The following is a 21,366-nucleotide window of genomic DNA, read 5'->3' as shown; positions in this document are numbered from 1 at the left end:
ACAGGGACACTCCCACATAAAAATACCCCTCTGAGACCACAGCAGACAACTGTTTTCCTAAACTCATAGAGTAAGGGAAATATAAGTTAAATGGAGAAGCAAAAGAACCACTACCAATTAAAAGATCAAGAGCATTCTCCTGAAAGTACGAACAATGAAACAGATCTCTTCAGTCTAATAGACACTGAGTTCAAAAGAGAGGTAATGAAAATACTAAAGGAATTAAGAAAGGCTATCAAAGCACAACATTGTAAATCAACCATACTTCAATTTAAAAAAAAAAGGCTATCGATAGAAATGTAGATTACAGTAAAAAGGAACTAGAAGAAAAAAAAAAAAAAAAAAGGAACTAGAAACTATAAAGAGGAGCCAAGAAAAATTAGAAAACTCATTTGCTGGATAAAACCTGAGCTAAAGGCAATAAACAGCAGATTGAATAATGCAGAAGAGGGGCTTCCCTGGTGGCGCAGTGGTTGAGAGTCTGCCTGCCAATGCAGGGGACACAGGCTCGAGCCCTGGTCTGGGAAGATCCCACATGCTGCGGAGCAACTAGGCCCGTGAGCCACAACTACTGAGCCTGCGCGTCTGGAGCTTGTGCTCCGCGACAAGAGAAGCCGCAACAGTGAGAGGCCCGCGCACCGCGATGAAGAGTGGCCCCCGCTCGCCGCAACTGGAGAAAGCCCTTGCACAGAAACGAAGACCCAACACAGCCAAAAATAAATAAATAAATAATAATTAAAAAACCAAACAAAAACAACAACAAAAATGTAAAATGGGTGATATTTTTTAAAAAATAATAATAATAATAATGCAGAAGATAGAATAATGGAAATCACCCAATCAGAACAGCAGACAGAAAGCCAGATGAAAAAAACTGAAAGCAATATAAGAAACCTATGATAATATAAAGCGTGCTAATCTAAACATAACAGAGATTCCAGAAGGAGAAGAAAGAGGAAAGGGGATCAAAAGTATATCTGAAGAAATTATGGCTGAACACTTCCCAAACCTCAAGAAGGAAACAGATATCCAGGTACAAGAAACACAGAGGGTCCCAAACAAGATGAACCCAAACAAATCTATACCAAGACATATTATAATTAAAATGACAGGGACTTCCCTGGTGGCGCAGTGGTTAAGAATCCGCCTGCCAGGGTTTCCCTGGTGGAGCAGTGGTTAAGAATCCGCCTGCCAATGCAGGGGACACGGGTTTGAGCCCTGGTCCAGGAGGATCCCACATGCCGCGGAGCAACTAAGCCCGTGCACCACAACTATAGAGCCTGCGCTCTAGAGACTGCGAGCCACAACTACTGAGCCCATGTGCCACAACTACTGAAGTTAAAGAGAGGATTCTAAAGGCAGCAAGAGAAAAACAAAGAATTAATTACAAGGGAACTCCCATAAGGCTATCAGCTTGATTTCTCTACAGAAACGTTACAGGCCAGAAGGGAGTGGCAAAATATAGTCAAAAGTCCTGAAAGGAAAAAATCTGCAACCTAGAATACTCTACCCAGCAAGATTATCATTTAGAATAGGTGAGATAAAGAATTTCTCAGACAAGCAAATACTAAAAGAATACACCAATACTAAACCTATCCTAAAAGAAGTATTGAGTTAAAAGCCCAAGACTTCCCCAAGGCCCATGAGGCCCTGTACCACCTGCCCCATCCCCTCCTTGCCCTCCCCTCCTCCCTCTCTCCACATCACTCTCTCTGATTCAACCACACGGGCCTCCTCACTGTTCCTCCAACACACTAGGCACAGTCTTGCCTCAGGACCTTTGCACAGGCTGTTCCCTCTGCCTGGAACACTCTCCCCCCAGATGTCAGCACACCTCCCTCCGTCATCTCCTTCAGGTCTCTCCTCAAAGTCACCTCCTCAGAAAGGCTTCCTCTGACCCCAAGTCTGAATGACCACACCCCCTCCCCAATTCACTCTCTCTTTCTTGCTTTGTGTAAATTCAGGGTACTTACCACTGCCTCCCATTTTGTTACTGACTGATTGACCTGTGTAGTGTCTGTCTCTGCCATTACAATGTCATCCCCTGGAGGGCAAAGATGGGTTCTCTCTGTGTCCCCAATGTCTAGAGCAGACCCAGCTGCCTGGGATCAAATCCCAACTCCACCCCTGCCCAGCAGGTGGGACCTAAAGCAAGTTTCTTGGCCTCCTGGGGCCTCACCTTTTCCATCTGGAAAGTGGAGAAAATCAGTGCAATCAATGAGCTTACCCACATGGTGGGCTTGGACAGTGACAGGCACACAGTAGGTGCTCAGTAAGTGCATGGCTGAGGGTCCACCATCAATGGCCAGGGGTCCTTGGCCACATGCCATTTACCCAGATGTGTGTGTACACAGGCAGGCATGCACCTGTGTGTCCACACACCTGTGTGTCCATCTGCAGGCACTGCGCACACACACAGGGGCAAAGAAAAAAAAAAAAAAGAAATATTGAGGGCCTTCCCAGGTGGTCCAGTGGTTAAGACGCCGCGCTCCCAATGCAAGGGGCTCAGGTTCGATCCCTGGTCAGGGAACTAGATCCTGCATGCAGCAACTAAGATCCCACACGCGGCAACGAAGACCCACGTGCCACAACTAAGATCCAGTGCAGCCAAATAAATAAATACTATTTTTTTTTAAAAAGTAAAGAAAAGAAAACACACATCCACACAAAAACTTTTACATGAATCTTCACACCAGCATTCATAACAGCCAAAATGTGGAAACAAACCAAAGATCCATTAACTGATGAATGGATAGCAAAATGTGGTATATATATCTATGCAATGGAATATTACTCAACCACAAAAAGGACTGGGGTACTGATACATGCTACAACATGGATGAATCTTGAAAATATTACACTAAGTTAAAGAACTCAATCACAAAAGACCATATATTATATGATTTAATTTATATGAAATGTCCAGAATAGGAAAATCCATAAAGAAAGAACATAAACTGCTGGTTGCCTAGGGCTGAGGAGAATGACTGCTAACGGAGTGATAAAAATTTTTTACAGTTAAACTGTAGTGACGGATGTGCAACTCAATGAATATACTAAAAATCACTACATTATATTTTAAATGGATATATGTATGGTATGTGGGTTATACCACAATAAAGCTGTTAAAATTTTTTAGTTAAAACATGAAGTTGAACCCTTACCTCCCACCATATACAAAAATTAACTCAAATATATCAAAGATCTAAATGTAGGAGCTAAAACTATAAAAATCTTAGAGAAAACACAGCAGTAAATCTTCATGACCTAGTATTTGGCTATGGATTCATAGGAAGAATACCAAAAGTACAAACAACAAAAGGAAAAAGTAGGTTAAATTGGACATCATCAAAATTAAAATTCTTTGCGTAGAAGAGGACACTATCAAGAGTGGGAAGACACTCATGGAATGGGAACAAATATTTGCAAATCGAATATCCGATAAACATCTCGTATCCAGAACACATAAATAACATCCACAAGTGTTGGTGAGAATACAGAAAGAAAAGGGAACCCTTGTATACTGTTGGTGGGAATGTAAATGGGTACCGTGGAAATCTATGTGGAGGTTCCTCAAAAAATTAAAACTAAAAAAATAAAAATAAATAAATAAATTAATTAATTAAAACTATAACTATCATATAGTTATAATCCCACTCTGCCATACATATCCAAAATAATTTAAATTAGGATCTCAAATAGTTTTCTGCACACCCATGTTTGTTGTCACATTACTTACAATAGCAAAGACACGGAAACAACCTAAATGTCCATCAACAAATGAGTGTATAAAGAAAATGTGGTATATATATACAATGGAATATTATTGAGCCTTCTTTTTAAGAAGAAAAGTCCTGCAACTTGCTACAACATGAACATGGAGGACATTATACTAAGGGAAATAAGCCACACACAGAAGAACAAATTCTACATGATCCCACTTATATCAGGAATCCAAAATAGTCAAATTCATAGAAGCACAAAGTGGAAGGGTGGTTATCAGGGGCTAGGAGGTTATTGGGGCTGGGAGGAGGGGGAATCGGGGACATGTTAGTCAAAAGGTACATAGTTCCACTTATGCAAGATGAATAAGTCTGAGAGATCTACTGTATAGCGCATATGGTCAACAATACTGTATTATATACTTAAAATCTGTTAAGTGATTACATCTTATGGTTAAGTGTATGGTATTATATATGGCATTATATATGGTGACAGTTTCACAGGTGTATACTTATCTTCAAATTCATCAAGATATACACATTAAATATGTACAAGTTTTCCATATGTCAATCATGCCTCAAAAAAATAATAATAAAAGGGGAAAAAAAGTTAAACAAAATTACCATATGACCCAGCAATTCCACTAGTGGGTATATACCTGAGATTTAAACACAGGTGTTCAAGCAAAAACTTGTACACAACTATTGACAGCAGCATAATTAATTCATCATAAGCAAAAAGTGGAAATAATCCAAATTCCCACCAACTGATGAAAGATAAACAAACTGTGGTATATCCACACCATGGAATATTATTCAGCCATAAAAAGGAATAAAGTGCTAATACGTGCTACAATATGGATAAACTTTGAAAGCATGATGGTTAAGCGAAAGGAACCAGACAAAAAAGGCCACATACTTTGATTCCACTTATACAAAATGTCTAGAATAGGCACTCATAAAGACTGAAAGATTAGTGGTTGCCAAGGACTAGAGGAAAGGGAAAATGGGGAGTGACTGCTTAATGATTAAGTAGTTTCTTCTTGGAGTGATAAGAATGGTCTGGAATTACATAGCAGTAATGGTTACACAACACTGTAAATGTAAAAAATGCCACTGAATTGTACACTTTAAAACGGTTTAAATGGTCAATTTTAAGTTATTTAAATTTTATCTCAATTCTTAAAAAAGTGTCTAGCTTCCTTAAACTATTTTTTAAATGGAACATTCATATCTGGTATGATAAACTGAAAGAATATTTCATTACTGCACAGTTACACTTACATTGTGGTTATTTGTTAGTAAGCAGAGATAACTCAGAAGTCAGACAGAAATAAATCCTCATACTAGATAGAAGTTGCATTTGGCTTTGAAGTACAGGATAGGACAGATTTGCTGATGACACCTGTCTTTCTATTCAAGTTTTCAGGCCAAATTGACATGCAGACTTGAGAAAAACTATCAAATTTCTGCCTCTCATTTTAATCTCCCACTGCCAACAAGACCACTAAAAATAACATTATGTAATGAACGGTGCCCTTAGTCCTCTGCAACAGAGGAGGCAACACAGCAGCAGAGAGAAAACACTCTGAAGCCAGACGGCCTTGGCCAGAATACCAGCACCATCACTTGGGAAACCACTTAAATCTCCCCAAGCTTCTATTTCCTAATGTATAAACCTGAAATAATGGTTGTCTATCAACTTATGTGGGCTTGTTCTGAGGATTAAATGAGATAATATCAATACTCATTAAGTGCTTAGTACAGAGACTAGCTGCCTGGCAGACGGTACTCAATGTATGTTAACGATGATAATTAACAGCAGCAAATACCCACCATGTGCAATACACTGTGCTAGGAGTTAATTTTCAAAACAGCTTACAGATTAAGAAACTAAGGGTGAAGAGTCACTTGTCCAAGATAATCAAAGGAGTCAGTCTGGTCTCAAAGGGAGATCTGTCCAACTCCAAAGCCCACATTTTTTTTTTTTTAAGTTGAGAGTTATGTTTTATTTGGTGAATATAACTGAGAACTTATGCCCGGGTCACAGCCTCTCAGGTAATTCTAAGGGACTGCTCCCCTCACATTCTTTCTACAATCCCAAACTCCCTTTCTATATAAGGAAAGGTTCTTATGACTTCTTAATGGCATTTTATCTATGCTTTTTCGTAGTGAGCAGCAGTCAAAATTAAGAAACAGAAACAGGTTAACAATAGATACAAAAGTCAAATACAAGCAGAAAAAAATATCATTTCAATCATTTAAACAAAAAAAAAAAAAAAAAGGGAGAATTTAGGGAAAGACCTAGACCCTAACTACCCCACTTCAATATCATCCCTTCCTACCCCATCCTCCTCGCCTAATCATGCCATAATCAACTCCTTATTCTCCCAAAGCAGCAGCAATTTCAATCCTTGGAATCCTAAATCATGCTCCTCTCTGCCCAGCACAGCTGTCCTACCCCAACTTCCACCATATTCCCATCTTACAAATGCATGGCACCTAAAAAACAACTGAGTGATGAATGAAGAATGTGCTGTCTCAATTAATGTTAGCAATTTTCAAAATGCAAAGTTACAATAAAATGTACTTGGTAAAAAGTCACCTTTTTTTTTTAAAAAGATTTTTTGATGTGGACCATTTTTAAAGTCTTTATTGAATTTGTTACAGCGTTGCTTCTGTTTTATGTTTTGGTTTTTTGTCCACAAGGCGAGGCATATGGGATCTTAGCTCCCCAACCAGGGATCGAACCCTTCACCCCCTGCACTGGAAGGCGAAGTCTTAACCACTGGACAGCCAGGGAAGTCGCTTTTAATTGAAAACTTAGAAAGTAACTCCTACTATAAAAATAATCACATAAAGGGTCGGGGAACTAAGATCTCGCATGCTGCGCGGTACAGCCAAAAAAAAAAAATTTAAATTTTTAAAAATAAAATAAAAAATAAAAAGGAGTATAAGAATTGTACACTCAAAACTACAAAACACCACTGAAAGATATTAAACAAGACCTAAATAAATGGAAAGATACCCCATTTTCACATTGGAGACAGTGTTGCTAAGATGCTGATAAACTCCAAAATGATCTACAGACTGAACAAAATATCAAACTTCCAGTTCCCTTTTTTGCAGAAATTGGTAAGTTAATCCTAAAATTTGTATGAAAATGCAAGGGACACAGAATATCTAAAACAATCTTGAAAATGAGAAACAGGGAATTCCCTGGTGGTCTAGTGGTTAGGATTCAGCACTTTCACTGCCATGAAAGTTCAATTCCTGGTAGGGGAACTGAGATCCCACAAGCTGCATGGCCAAAAAAAGAAAAAAAAAAAAAAAGAACAACAAACTTATAAGACTCAACACTTCCTGATTTCAAAACTTACTACAAAATGACATCAATCAAAAATGTGTGGTGCTGGAATAAGGTTAGACATATAGGGACTTCCTTGGTGGTCCAGTGGTTAAGACTCCACGCTCCCAATGCAGGGGATCCAGGTTCAATCCCTAGTCAGGGAACTAGATCCTGCATGCCGCAACTAAAGATCCCGCACATGGGACTTCCCTGGTGGCGCAGTGGTTAAGGATCCACCTGCCAATGCAGGGGACAGGGGTTCGAGCCCTGGTCCAGGAAGATTCCACATGCCGCAGAGCAACTAAGCCCATGTGCCACAGCTACTGAGCCTGCGCTCTAGAGCCCGTGAGCCACAACTACTGAGCCCACGTGCCACAACTACTGAAGCCCGCACACCTAGAGCCTGTGCTCCACAACAAGAGAAGCCACCGCGGCAACGAAGAGAAGCCCCCGCTCGCCACAACTGGAGAAAGCCCGCACACAGCAACGAAGACCCAACACAGCCAACAATAAATAAATAAATAAAATAAAAATTTATTTAAAAAAAAAGATTCCGCACGCGACAATGAAGATCTCACGTGCCACAACTAAGACTCAGTGTAGCGAAATAAATAAATAAATCTTAAAAAAAAAAAAAGGATAGACATATAAATTGACAGAAGAGAATTAAGAGCCCAGAGATAAATCTATATCTGTTTTCAACAAGGGTGCCAAGACCATTCAATAGGGAAAGAATAGTCTTTTCAACAAATGGTGCTGGGACAACTGGGTACCCACATGCAAAAGATGTTTGGCCCCTACCTCACATCATATATAAAAATTCAAAATGCATCAAAGACCTACGTGTTAAGAGGTAAGAACATAACTTTTAGGAGAAAACATAGGAGTAAATCTTCTTCATCTTGAATTAGGCAATGGTTTCTTAGATATGACACCACAAGGCAAAGAAAAAAAAATAGATATATTGGACTTCATCAAGATTAAAAACCTTTGGAACGTCCCTGGAGGTCCAGTGGACTCTGTGCTTTCACTGCTGAGGGCCAGGGTTCGATCCCTGAACAGGGAACTAGGATCCCAGAAGCTGCACGGCATGGCCAAATACAAAAACATTAAAAAAACAAGAAAACAAAAAAAAATTTTGTACTTCAAGGATACCATCAAGAAAATGAAAAAACCCACAGAATGGAAGAAAATATTTGCAAATCAGACCTGATAAGGGACTTAATCCAGAATATATAAGAAACTACAACTCACCAATAAAAAAGCCCAATTTTTAAAAAATATGCAAAGGATTTACAACACAGACTCCAAAGTAGCTATACAAATGTCCAAAAAGCACATAAATGGATGCTCAACATCATCAGGAAAATATAAATCAAAACCACAATGAGATAACATGTAACACTCACCAGGATGGCTTAAAAAAAAAAAAAGCAAGTGTTGGCAAGAATATGAAGAAATCACAACTGTAAAATGGTGCAGCCACTGTGCAAAAACAGTCTGGCTGTTCCTCAAAATGTTAAACAGTCCCGTGGGGTTGGGACTCCACACTTTCACTGCTGAGGGCACAGGCTCAATCCCTGGGTGGGAAACTAAGATCCCACAAGCTGCATGATGCGCCCAAAAAAAAAAAGAATCCCCACTGAATCCAGAAGAGGTATTTGTACACCTATGTTCATATCAGCATTATTCACAATAGCCAAAAGGTGGCCATCGACTGATAAATGGATAAAGAAAATGTGGTATACAGCAGAATATCTTTAAAAAGGAAGAAAATTCTGACACGGGCTACAACATGGGTGAACTCTTGAGGACATTACATTAAGTAAAATAAGGCAATCACAAAAAAGATAAATACTGTATAATTCTACATGAGGTATTCAGAGCAGTCAAATTCAGAGACAGAAAGCAGAATGGTGGTTGCCAGGGGCTGGGAGGAAGGGGAAGTGGCAAGTTGTTCAATCGGTAAGTTTTCTAAGATGGAAAGAGTTCTGGAGAATGGCTGCACGAAATGTGAACACACTTAATGTTATTTAACTGTACACGTCAAAATAGTTAGGATGGAGAGTTCCCTGGTGGCCTAGTGGTTAGGATGCCGGACTTTCACTGCCATGGCCCCGGGTTCAATCCCTGGTCGGGGATCTGAGATTCCCGCAAGCCACATGGCACGGCCAAAAAAAAAAAAAAAGTTAGAATGGTAAATTTTATGCTATGTATATTTTATCAAAATTAAAAATAGGACTTCCCTGGTGGCGCAGTGGTTAAGAATCTGCCTGCTAATGCAGGGGATGCAGGTTCGAGCCCTGGTCCAGGAAGATCCCACATGCCGTGGAGCAACTAAGCCTGTGCACCACAACTACTGAGTCCACGTGCCACAACTACTGAAGCCCACGCACCTAGAGCGCATGCTCCGCAACAAAAGAAGCCACCGTAACGAGAAGCCCGCACACTGCAACGAAGAGTAGCCACTGCTCGCCACAACTAGAGAAAGCCCATGCGCAATAACGAAGACCCAACGCAGCCAAAAATAAAAATTAATTAATTAATTAATTTTTTTTTTTTTAAAGTTAATGGGACTTCCCTGGTGGTCCAGTGGGTAAGATGCCATGCTCCCAATGCAAGGGGCCCAGGTTCAATCCCTGGTCAGGGAACTAGATCCCACATGCATGCCACAACTAAGAGTTCGAATGCTGCCAAGTAAGAGTCCTCATGCCACAACTAAAGTTCCTGCATGCCACAACGAAGATCACGCATGCCGCAACTAAGACCCGGCGCAGCCAAAAATAAATAAATAAATAATAAGTAAATCAATAAATAAGTTTTTTAAAGTGTCACTACTTTGTATACTTAAGCTTTCTCCTTTAATTAAAACTACTTATTGGGCTTCCCTGGTGGCGCAGTGGTTGAGAATCTGCCTGCTAATGCAGGGGACACGGGTTCGAGCCCTGGTCTGGGAAGATCCCACATGCCGCGGAGCAACTAGGCCCGTGAGCCACAACTACTGAGCCTGCGCATCTGGAGCCTGTGCTCCGCAACAAGAGAGGCCGCGATAGTGAGAGGCCTGCGCACCGCAATGAAGAGTGGCCCCCGCTTGCCACAACTAGAGAATGCCCTCGCACAGAAACGAAGACCCAACACAGCCAAAAATAAATATAAAAATAAATTAAAAAAAAAAAAGAAAAAGATTGTAGGTGTTATTATAAAAACAAAAAAAACCTACTTATTTCTTATTGGGTGGGCGTGGTAACCAGTCGCCCTAGATGGCCCCCAGTGATCCACATTTCAGGGTATTCCCCTCCCACATTGTATCTCCTTGGATCTCCTTGCTAGGTCTCTCCTCTCTTGGACAACTCACTCTTGGGGGGAAGCCAGCTACATGCTGTGAGCAGCCCTATGGAGAGGCGCGCATAGCAAGGAACTGAGGCCTCCTTCAGCCAACAGCCATATGAGTGAGCCATACTGGACAAGGATCCTACAGCCTTCAGATGACTGCAGCAGTGATGGACATCTTGCTTGTAGTCTCGTGAGAGACTGAGCCAGAACCATCCAGCTAAGCCACTCCCTGATTCCTAACCCTGTGTGAGAGAAATGTTTATTATTTTAGACTGCTCAGTTTGAGGGTAATTTGTTAGGCAGAATAGATAACTAATACAGGATTTCCCTGGTGGTCCAGTGGTTAAGACTCCGCACTCCCAATGCAGGGGGCCTGGGTTCGATCCCTGGTCAGGGGGAACTAGATCTCACGTGCCGCAACTAAGAGCCTGCATGCCACAACTAGAAAAGATCCTGCGTGCTGCAACTAAGACCCAGCTCCGCCAAATAAATATATTTTTTTAAAAAAAAAGATAACTAATACAAAGGGAAACATTCCTTCCACAGCTGTAAGAATTTGTTTTCAAAAAGAAAATTAAAGACTCTATAAAAATTATCATCAGCACAGTGCTAGATATTAAAATAAAATCCCTATTACATCAATTTAAGGCTTTAGCAGACAGAATTTCTTCAAATTTTTACAAGTGTGTAAAGTTGGTTTATCGAACATATAGAAGCTTCGAATTGATAAAAGAAACTACTCCAAACAGATCTGGATACATGAAAAATGAAACTTCGACTCTACAACTATAGAAAATTAACTAAAATGAAAAACAGATTGAGAAGAAATATTTATGTCTGTAAGATAAAAGGATAATAGCTATAAAACACTACAACCCAGACAGATAAGTCAGCAAAGGATATGGACAGCAAAGGCCACAGGAGAAATACAAACAAGAAACAAAGAAATCATTTTCAACAATATTAATTAAATCAAACTTGCGGTAGAAGTATGCACCTATTTAATGAAGTAAAAAACTTAAAACATCAATGCTATCAAAGTTGGCATGCTATCAAAGGGAGGAAAATGCTGTACTCGTATATACACTATTTAGAACTGTGTGAAATGGTACGCTCCTTTTGGAAAGCCATACAGAAGTAGGTACATCTGAGACAAAAAATTTAACCCATTGCCCTGATAATTCCCCTATCAGCAGTTTATCCTTAGGAAATAATTCCACAGACATTACTATGAAATTAATAAGGTACCTACCAAGACTTTACTTAAAACTCTAATATCTACTCCACCAAAGAACTAATTTCAGTGGTTTAATTACCTGCACTATAACACTTCTGCCTCAAAGCTCTACTATATTTAAAAAAAAAAAAAAAAAAAGGAAGCACTTCAAATGCAGAACTGTATTACCTCTCAACAACTGCTCTGCAATTCTTTACAGATCATGGCATGGTGGAAGTGTTTTTTCTTCATATGCTGATTATAAAAATAGATTCAATACATTGTCCACTGAACCAACTGCAATGTTAAAAAAAATGCCTTTGGATATAAAATTCCAATGACAATTAGCATGGCATTGATGTCTATTATTTTTACTGGGTATAGATAAAACTTGCACATTGCCGAGTTTCACCAGGGATCCCCAACAGCTCCAATTACCGCATCAAGAGAAATTAGAGATGCCAAGAGGAATATACCCTCAGTAATTTACAAAGAAAGACTACCTTCAGATTCTGCCTGGTATATGAGGGGATATCATATAACCAGTAATTAGTTTTAATTTAATCTAATGTGTAAATATAATTGTTCATCCTCCAAAATGGGTTTTATCCTTTCAGCAATCTTTAACACAGTACTATGGTATTGATATTTTATGTAAGGTCACTGGACATGTGAAAAGAACTTTAGAGGCCTTAATAAAGTAATTTCACCTAATAACAGTAACAAACACTAAAATCTGTTCCAATTTATTAAGGGGAAACCACAAGTTTGTATGACTTTATTGTTTAATTAAGTTATCTAAAAGTAGAAACAATACTTAAAAATTATGACTTGTATACAGGCATTATAAAGAATGTAGATCATCTAGAATACATAAAGAACTCTCAAAACTAAACAATTAAAATCAAACAATCCAATTAGAAAATGGGCAAAAGACATGAATATATTTCACCAAAGAGGATATACAGATGGGAAATAAACACACAAAAAGATGTTCAATATCATTAGCTATCAGGGAAATGCAAATAAAAACCATAATGAGGGCTTCCCTGGTGGCGCAGTGGTTAAGAATCTGCCTGCCAATGCGGGGGACGGGTTCGAGCCCTGGTCCAGGAAGATCCCACATGCCGCAGAGCAGTTAAGCCCATGCACCACAACTACTGAGCCTGCGCTCTAGAGCCCGCAAGCCACAACTACTGAAGGCCGCATGCCTAGAGCCTGTGTTCCGCAATAAGGGAAGCCCCCGCTCACTGCAACTAAAGAAAGCCTGTGTGCAGCAACAAAGACCCAACACAGCCAAAAAAGAAAGTAAGTAAAATAAATAAATTAAAAACAAAAAACAAAAACCATAATGAGATATCATTATATAACTATCAAAACGGTTAAAACAAAAATAGTGAAAACACTACATGATGGTGAGAAGGAAGAGAAACTGGATCACTCATACACTACTGGTGAGAATGTAAATAGTACAGTTACTCTGGAAATCAGCTTGGCAGTTTCTTATAAAAGTAAACATGCAGTACCATATGATTCAGCAATGGTACTCTTGGGCATTTATCCCAGAGAAATGAAAACTTACGTTCACACAAAACCTGTATATGAATGTTCACAGCACTTCTACTTCTAATAGCCAAAAGCTAGAATAAACCCAGATGTCCTTCAACAGGTGAATGGTTAAACAAACTGTGGTAGATACGTATCACGGAATACTACTTAGTAATAAAAAGGTATAAAATATTGAAATACTCAATAACTTGGATGACTCTCCAGGGAATTTTAAGTGAAAAAAACCCAATCCCAAAAGGCTATATATATACTGCATGATTCCATTTACGGACATTTTTGAAATGACAAAATTTTAGAAACAAAGGACAGATTAGTAGTTGGCAAAAGTTGGAGGAGGAACTGCCAGGAAGAAGATGGGTGTGATATATAAGGGCCACAGAAGATATCCTTGTGGCATTGAAACTGTTCAACATCTTGAGTGTGGTAGTGCACATACAAACCCACGCAGGTGATAAAAATGCAGAGAACTTAACATAGTACATACACACAAACAAGTGCAAGTAAAACCAGGGACATCTGGAATATGTCCTTATAGAACTGTAGAATTTTCTTTAAAAAAAAATATGAAAAACATAAACTGGGACACCTGAATAAGATTGGTGGATTATACCAATGTCAATATCCTGGTTGTGATATTAGATGTTTTTGCAAAACATTATCATTGCAAAATCAAGCAAAACATACATGGGATCTCTCTGTATTATTTCTCACAACTAACAGCATGTGAACTTACAGTGATTTCAATAAAAATTTCAATCATAAAAAAAAAAAATGGAGATCTACCTTCATGCTCATATGAATGGATACCCTCAACGTATTAGGTATTCAATAATATGTATATCAGGCCACTTGTGTTACCAAAAGATAAAAAAGGTACACAGACACAAAGAAAATTCTAATAAAATATAAAGAATGAAAATGAGGGACAACTGAGAATTCCCCGGTGGTCCAGTGGTTAGGACTCTGTGCTTTCATGGCAGAGGGCCGGGGTTCAATCCCTGGTCAGGGAACTGGGATCCCACAAGCTGCACAGTGCGGGCCCCGCCCCCCCCCAAAAAAAGAGGGAGCATATGAGGGGTGACAGAAATAAAGTTCCTTTTTTTTTTTAATGTTCCATTTTTCACTTTTACCATGAATTTATATTACTTTTGTAACTAAAAATATTCATAGCAATTTCCTCAAAAGGCCACATTTTGAGATCATTAAAAAAGTTTCGGAAATGATCATTCAATGACAATCAAACCCACCACCAGAAAAGAGGTGGGCTCTCCTGAAAACCAGGGGGTGGAAATGAAACATTTATATCCATGACAAAAGACAACCAGCAAAAAGCAACAATGTAATAAAGTTAAACTACTTAATAGCTGGAGTGCAGAGAGATACTGATCCTATGGCCCAAATTAAATTCTCCTGATTACCAAACAAAAAATGGATCAAATTCTCCTGATTATTAAACAAAAACAGAAAAAATACTTAATGCTTTTATCTTACCAATTAAGCAAGAAGAGTTTAGAAGAACAGAGAAAAAAGCAAAAGTGCAAAGATATGTTTCTCAAAATTCACAACTAACTCTTCCAAATGTCCATTTGGCTCTTGGCATATAGTAATAATAGGCATCATTTACTGAGCACCTACACTTCAGAACTAGCACTGTGCTAGCTGCTTCAGATAAATTATCTTGTTGCATCCTTTCAAATGTGTAGGCTACACAGCATTCGCCCCATTTAGAGATGAGGAACTGGGCCTCAGAGAGATTAAAGGGACTTCTACTAAACAGGTAGCACAGTACATTCTCAAGGGATCTATCCAACTTAAAACTATTATGATTTAATATCCTTAATTAAGAGATTCAATGTGAGAATGGAGAGAAAAATGAATGCTTGAGATACAGGGAGCACAAATTCAAAGCCCTTAGAAATTAAATGCATGAGGAGATAAAGTCAAAAAAATCACTGAAGTTTTGAAATTTGGTACATTGAGGATGAGCATTCACAGTCCACTCATCACCTTCCTACCTAAAATTTACTCCCATTCCCAACTTGTATCTCTGCAATAGCACCATTCATTCTTTTACTCCATAAATATATGAGTGTCTACTACAAAGAAGGCACCATGCTACACATTGTTAAGATGCAAAAGGATGAATCACACCAGGGAGACAAAGGCTAACAGTTCAGCCTGGCTGAACCCAGCCAGGATTCCCTGGGTGTAGCATATGAGATTTGGGAAAGTCGGGATGAGGTCCTATCACAGAGGACACTGAATTTGGGCTTATTTGTTAGGCAAATGGGGAGAGGAGTGAGGCACTGAAGGTAAAGCTTTAACCAGAGACCTAGTTTTCTCATTTTGGAGGTCAGAGGTAATTTTGTCTGTCTCTCCAGACAGACCGGAGAGAAAAACTATATGAAGACCAGTAATAAAGACATCATAGTAGAATGGAAATAGCATAAAAATTCAACCCTACAGCATGGAATACAAGGCCTATATTTACACTTTATCTCCTGACAACCCCACTCCTCTCAGATTCCTATCAAAGAATTTCTTGCCACTTGCATATGCTATTCCTTCTTACTTACTGGCATGTCTCTGCTCAAATTATATATAACCCTCTGTGAAGTTCTTCCAGATTACTCCAGGCATGCCTTCCTCCACACTCCCATAGTACCTATAACACCTATCAGACCATGTTGCATTCTGTATTGCCATTGTTTACACTTGTTTTCCACAGTAAAGTTCCTTAAAAGCAAGTCTACGTCTTTCCCTTTTTTAATACTAGCAGTGCCTAGCACAGAGGAGGCACTCAAATGCATTTTGATCATATAAACAAATAAGTGACTCCAAGGTTTCCAGCCTTGAGAAGAACTGGAGGATGATGCCATCATTAAGACAGAAGGAAAAGCATGTTTGGCAATAAAAGAGATAGGGTCAAAAGTGAGTAAGTATGGGGACTTCCCTGGTGGCGCAGTGGTTAAGAATCCGTCTGCCAATGCAGGGGACACGGGTTCAAGCCCTGGTCCAGGAAGATCCCACATGCCGCGAAGCAACTAAGCCCCTGTGCCACAACTACTGAGCCTGCACTCTAGAGCCCGCAAGCCACAACTACTGAAGCCTGCACACCCAGAGCCCGTGCTCCGCAACAAGAGAAGCCACCGCAATGAGAAGCCCGCGCACTGCAACAAAAAGGAGCCCCTGATCGTCACAACTAGAGAAAGCCCATGCACAGCAAAGAAGCCCCAACGCACCCAAATAAATAAACAAATAAAAATAAAAAAGCAATGTCAATAACTTTTTTAAAAAGCTTTCAAAAAAAAAGTGAGTATGATACAGGTGGAAGAGAAACTTGGGTGGCAATTTGAGTTTCTTGGTCTGAAGCTCAGAAGTCAGATTGAGAGAGTTTTCACACAGTAGAGAAGCAGGAAAGTTAATCAATGAAAGCGGATGAGGCTGCAGAGAATGAAGAAAAGAGAACAAGCAGTCATAAAAGGGGTCGTGGTCAAAATGCTGCACATCTAGTAGGATAAGTATGGAGGTGTCATTTGTGACTCTGAAAAGAACAGTTTCAACAGAGTACAGAAGCCAATTCACAGAGCTAAGGAGACGTAAACAAAGTAGACAACTTTTTCCAGAAATTCACCAGTAAAGAGGAAAGATAATCGGAGGGGTTACAGGATAAAGGAAGATTCCTTTAGAATAGGAAGATGTCATTCTCTTTTTAGGCAGAAAAAGTGATGCAGTGAAGGTTGAGAATAAAGATCCCAGAGGGAAAGAGGAAAGAGTAATGAATAAAACCAGGGCCTCCAGCAAGGACAGAGTCAGATAAAGAGCAGAAACAGAGACGTGTGGAGACAGGAAAGGAGGGAGTAGAGAATTGCTGGGATGATGAGAAGGGAAGAGGAGAAAACCACTGAGGAATCATTTTTGTCTCAGGCACCAACACGACAAGCCTTGGACATCGTCTGCACTTATCTCTTTCCTTCATTCCTCAAATCCAGGCTCCAATTTTGCCTCCAATCCAGGCAACCCTAAAAGGGCTGCCAATTTTCCCTCCTCTGAAATAATCTTTTGGATTTACCCCCTTTCTTTCTACTACTGACTCTGATCAATTCTAATTTTTAATTACTACTGCAACAGACTCCTACATCCTAACATTGCCTCTACTCTCTCCCAGCCAAAGTTTTCCAAACACAGATTTCATCGAATCACCTCTCAGCTGAAATTCCTCACTGGATCCCAGTTCCTATCACATCAATACCAAATGCCACAGTCTGGATTTCTAGGCCTTATTACCTGAGGACACCCATCCTACCCAACCTTCTGAAAATACTATGTTCATTTAGTTCTCTTTATCCAAAGTACCCTTCTAAACCTAACCAAACCTAACCCAGTCAAGACCAATTCAAATCCCACTTCTTCCTTGAAGCTCTAAGTTTCATTCATCTCTCCATTGATCTCCTTAACCACGTAAACATCCATAGCACAGAACTTAGTACAGGGAGTGGTTTGTGAGTATTTTCTGGATCTCCAAGATTGTACCGGGAGATATTGTTACAACACCAAGATATCTTTTTTTTTTTTGGCCGCACCACGCAGCATGCGGGATCTTAGTTCCCCAACCAGTGATCGAACCCATGCCCCCTGCAGTGGAAGCTTGGATTCTTAACCACTGGACCGCCAGGGAAGTCCCAAGATATCTATTTTTAAGTGGCCAAGAAAAAGACTCTATTCAAACATCCATCCCATGTACAATACAGTGTCTGTCATTACCTAATGAAGCACTAACTAGTATTACATTGCAAATCAATTACAAGGTAAAACTGCAAACAAATCTGGCAAAAAGATGCTGTGTTCCTTAAAGTCAATGTAAATAATAAAGAAGAATCACCCCAATTACAGGCAAGGAAAAGTTGATCTAGGTCAACCAGTAAACAAGTGACAACTGACAAGGATACAAGACAGGAGCTTCAAAGAGTGATATGAACATCAAAGGGTTAAGAAATGTTAGTGAATGACACAGTGGAGAGAGGATAAAACAAGACTGGCGAAATATCAGTGATTCTTTTTTATTGCAGCGGGGGGGGGGGGTAGCTGCACCTCACGGGATGTGTAACTTCCCCAACCAGGGATCGAACCTGTACCGCCTGCAGCAGAAGCGTGGAGTCTTAACCACTGATCCACCAGGGAAGTCCCAATATCAGTAATTCTTGAAGCTAGGTGAGGAGTACATGGAAATTCAACTATTTTCTCTTCTTCAGTATATACCTGAAATTTTCCATAGTGGATATTTTTAAAACGAAAACCTCAGTAAGACTGATTAAGTCCTTAAATATTTTACAAAAATTTATCCTCCTTATGATCATAATGAGAAAATGAAGCAAAATAAAGTATGCCATCTCCTATGGTACAATTTTGCTGGACAAAATTTTTAAAAATCTATTTGATTCTTGCCTTATTATAACAAATAGTTGCCATCATAATAAAAAAAATTTTTTTTAATATTTATTTATTTGGCTGCACCAGGTCTTAGTTGCAGCATGTGGGATCTTCGTTGCCATGTGCGGACTCTTAGTTGCAGCATGTGGGATCTAGTCAGGGATCGAACCCAGGCCCCCTGCATTGGGAGCACGGAGTCTTAGCCACTGGACCACCAGGGAAGTCCCATAATCAAAATTTTGATAAAGGTTTAAAACTTACTTTTAGGGACTTCCCTGGTGGCGCAGTGGTTGGGAATCCGCCTGCCAATGCAGGGGACACGGGTTCGAGCCCTGGTCCAGGAAGATCCCACATGCTGCGGAGCAACTAAGCCCGTGCGCCACAACTACTGAGCCTGCGCTCTAGAGCCCGCGAGCCACAACTACTGAGCCCACATGCCACAACTACTGAAGCCCACGCGCCTAGAGCCCGTGCTCCGCAACAAGAGAAGCCACCGCAATAAGAAGCCCGCACACCACAAGAAGAGCAGCCCCCGCTCGCCGCAACTAGAGAAAGCCCGCGCGCCGCAACCAGAGAAAGCCCGCGCGCAGCAACAAAGACCCAAGGCAGCCAAAAATAAATAAATAAAAAATAAAATTTAAAAAAATAGAAGTGTCTTTTCAAAAATAAATAAATAAAACTTACTTTTATAATTCTTAATCTTACTTTTCAATATAAAATCCTAAATAAACCTTTTTCTCCTTATTTACTTATGAAATTTTAGTCCTCATTTTAAGTGTATTCATTTTTAGCAGTCTTCTTTAGATAAAGAGGATCACTAATATAAAAGTATGTCAGACCATCCTGGAGGCTGGCTACATCCTAAGAACTTTGAGGATCCCCAAATTCATGAATACCACCATAGCATAAATTAACTCTATTTATATTTATCTCCATAAAATATCTAAGTGAGGAAGAGTAGCAAATAAACAACTGCTGCAATCAGCCTAGTGAGAAAACCAGGAGTTACTTCAGGCCCAGGCAAGAGTGTCAGAGACCTTCAAAAGTCACTAAAGAAAACCAAGAGTACTCAGATAATTCTACGGTTTCAAGGGTTTCAGTCTTGTCTCAAATAACGTCAAGCGCCTTGAAGGTTGATCTATGTCTTCTATGACATCTGTTTTTACTACAAGGCTATGAAGACCCAATAAGATAATACAGACCAAAGCACTTAATAAACTGTAAGTTATTGACTGCTTTAACTTGGAGCTCTGGGGACCAACCTTCCTTGAAGATTTTTTTCAAGTATCTACAATGTACAAAGCACTGTACATTGTATATGTACATTGGCAGAAATTAGACAGTATCAACCCAATTAAATATAAAAGCACCAGGTCAGGATTATTAACTGTAATAACAACCATTTCACATCACTGTACACAGAAAAAACTGAAGAACATGAGGGTAAACTGAAGAGGCTGCTCATTTATGACAGGAGGCAAAAAGTCTGCTGATAGCTAGTTGTACAAAACAACTGGCAATATGATGCTGAATTATGTGTCTTTCCCTAATTCCAGACAGAGGGCTTAAAACCCTAATAACTACTCTTAATCTCGCCAGGAGAATCTCATTCTATCACAATATTACAGACAGAAAAAAAGACAAATAGCATTTGCAAAAGATATTCTAATTTCTAGCCCTGAGCACAGGATCTAATACAGAGTAAGCACTCTATACCGGCTGCATCAACCAATCAACTGTGAATAGTCTCAAAACATCAATAGTATGTGGCTATATAGAATTATTTTTAATTACACCTTTCCCAGGCTTATTGTTCAACTACATTTGCATTTTGAGATTGACTTCACTTTAAATCCTCAGTTAAAAAATATCAAAGGCAAAAAATATATATATACACACACACATCAAAGGCGAAAATCAAAGCAATAGATTTCATCTACAACCAGAATGAAAGAATAAAGATGGGAATTCCCTGGCGGTCCAGTGGTTAGGACTTGGCGCTTTCACTGCCGTGGCCCGGGTTCAGTCCCTGGTCCGGGAACTAAGCTCTTGCAAGCCACGAGCAGCACAGCCGGGTGTGGGGGGCCAAAAAAAAAAAGAATAAAGATACTTGCTTCTTCAAGTCCATAATCTTGGAGCAATTTAGATTTTCTACCTGAAAAAAGTTTTTCTACATTTATACAAGTTTGTTAACTCTCATTTTAGATGCATAACATACTTTCTATAGGCTCCAGTATTTTCAATTGTTTTTAATAGAACCAATACTCCACTGACATGTCTTTGATAAGAAGCACATAGATTTACATTTATATTTGTATGCTTCTAAAGAAACATGTATCTCCACCTTCAGATCTAAGTTTTTATGTAGTTAAAAAGACAAAACTATATACATGTAAAATAAATTTCAATGTGAACCCACGAAGAAGGATTTGTCTGAGCTGCCAATAGGCTGCCAATACAGCCTATCCACCCTGAAAAATACCTCAGACAATACAGACTCTAGATTACTACCAAAACAAATTTTTTAAATCTGCAACTGCAAGCTAAGAAATCAAGGAGTACTAAAGCATATTTAAGATATGAATCAACAGAAACAAAAGTGACACACCCACATTCTCACTCTAACTTTAAAGAACAGCAGGGCTATACAGTAATATGAATGTTTAATGCACTCATAACTATCATCACACACCATAAAATTTTCTCTGATTAAATCTTTACATAGTATTTCAGCGGTATGTTGGGAG

The 21,366-nt window shown here is 39.4% G+C and overlaps 1 protein-coding gene across 3 annotated transcripts in view; it reads right to left on the bottom strand.

The window, feature by feature from the left end:
• Positions 1-21,366, bottom strand: part of NSD1 (nuclear receptor binding SET domain protein 1) — a 137,759-nt gene that overhangs the window by 113,528 nt on the left and 2,865 nt on the right. The gene's annotated exons all lie outside the window — the stretch shown is intronic.

This window comes from Eubalaena glacialis, chromosome 4, assembly GCF_028564815.1.
Source record: "Eubalaena glacialis isolate mEubGla1 chromosome 4, mEubGla1.1.hap2.+ XY, whole genome shotgun sequence".
Taxonomy (NCBI): Eukaryota; Metazoa; Chordata; class Mammalia; order Artiodactyla; family Balaenidae; genus Eubalaena; species Eubalaena glacialis.
This window is presented reverse-complemented; position numbering and strand designations above follow the sequence as displayed.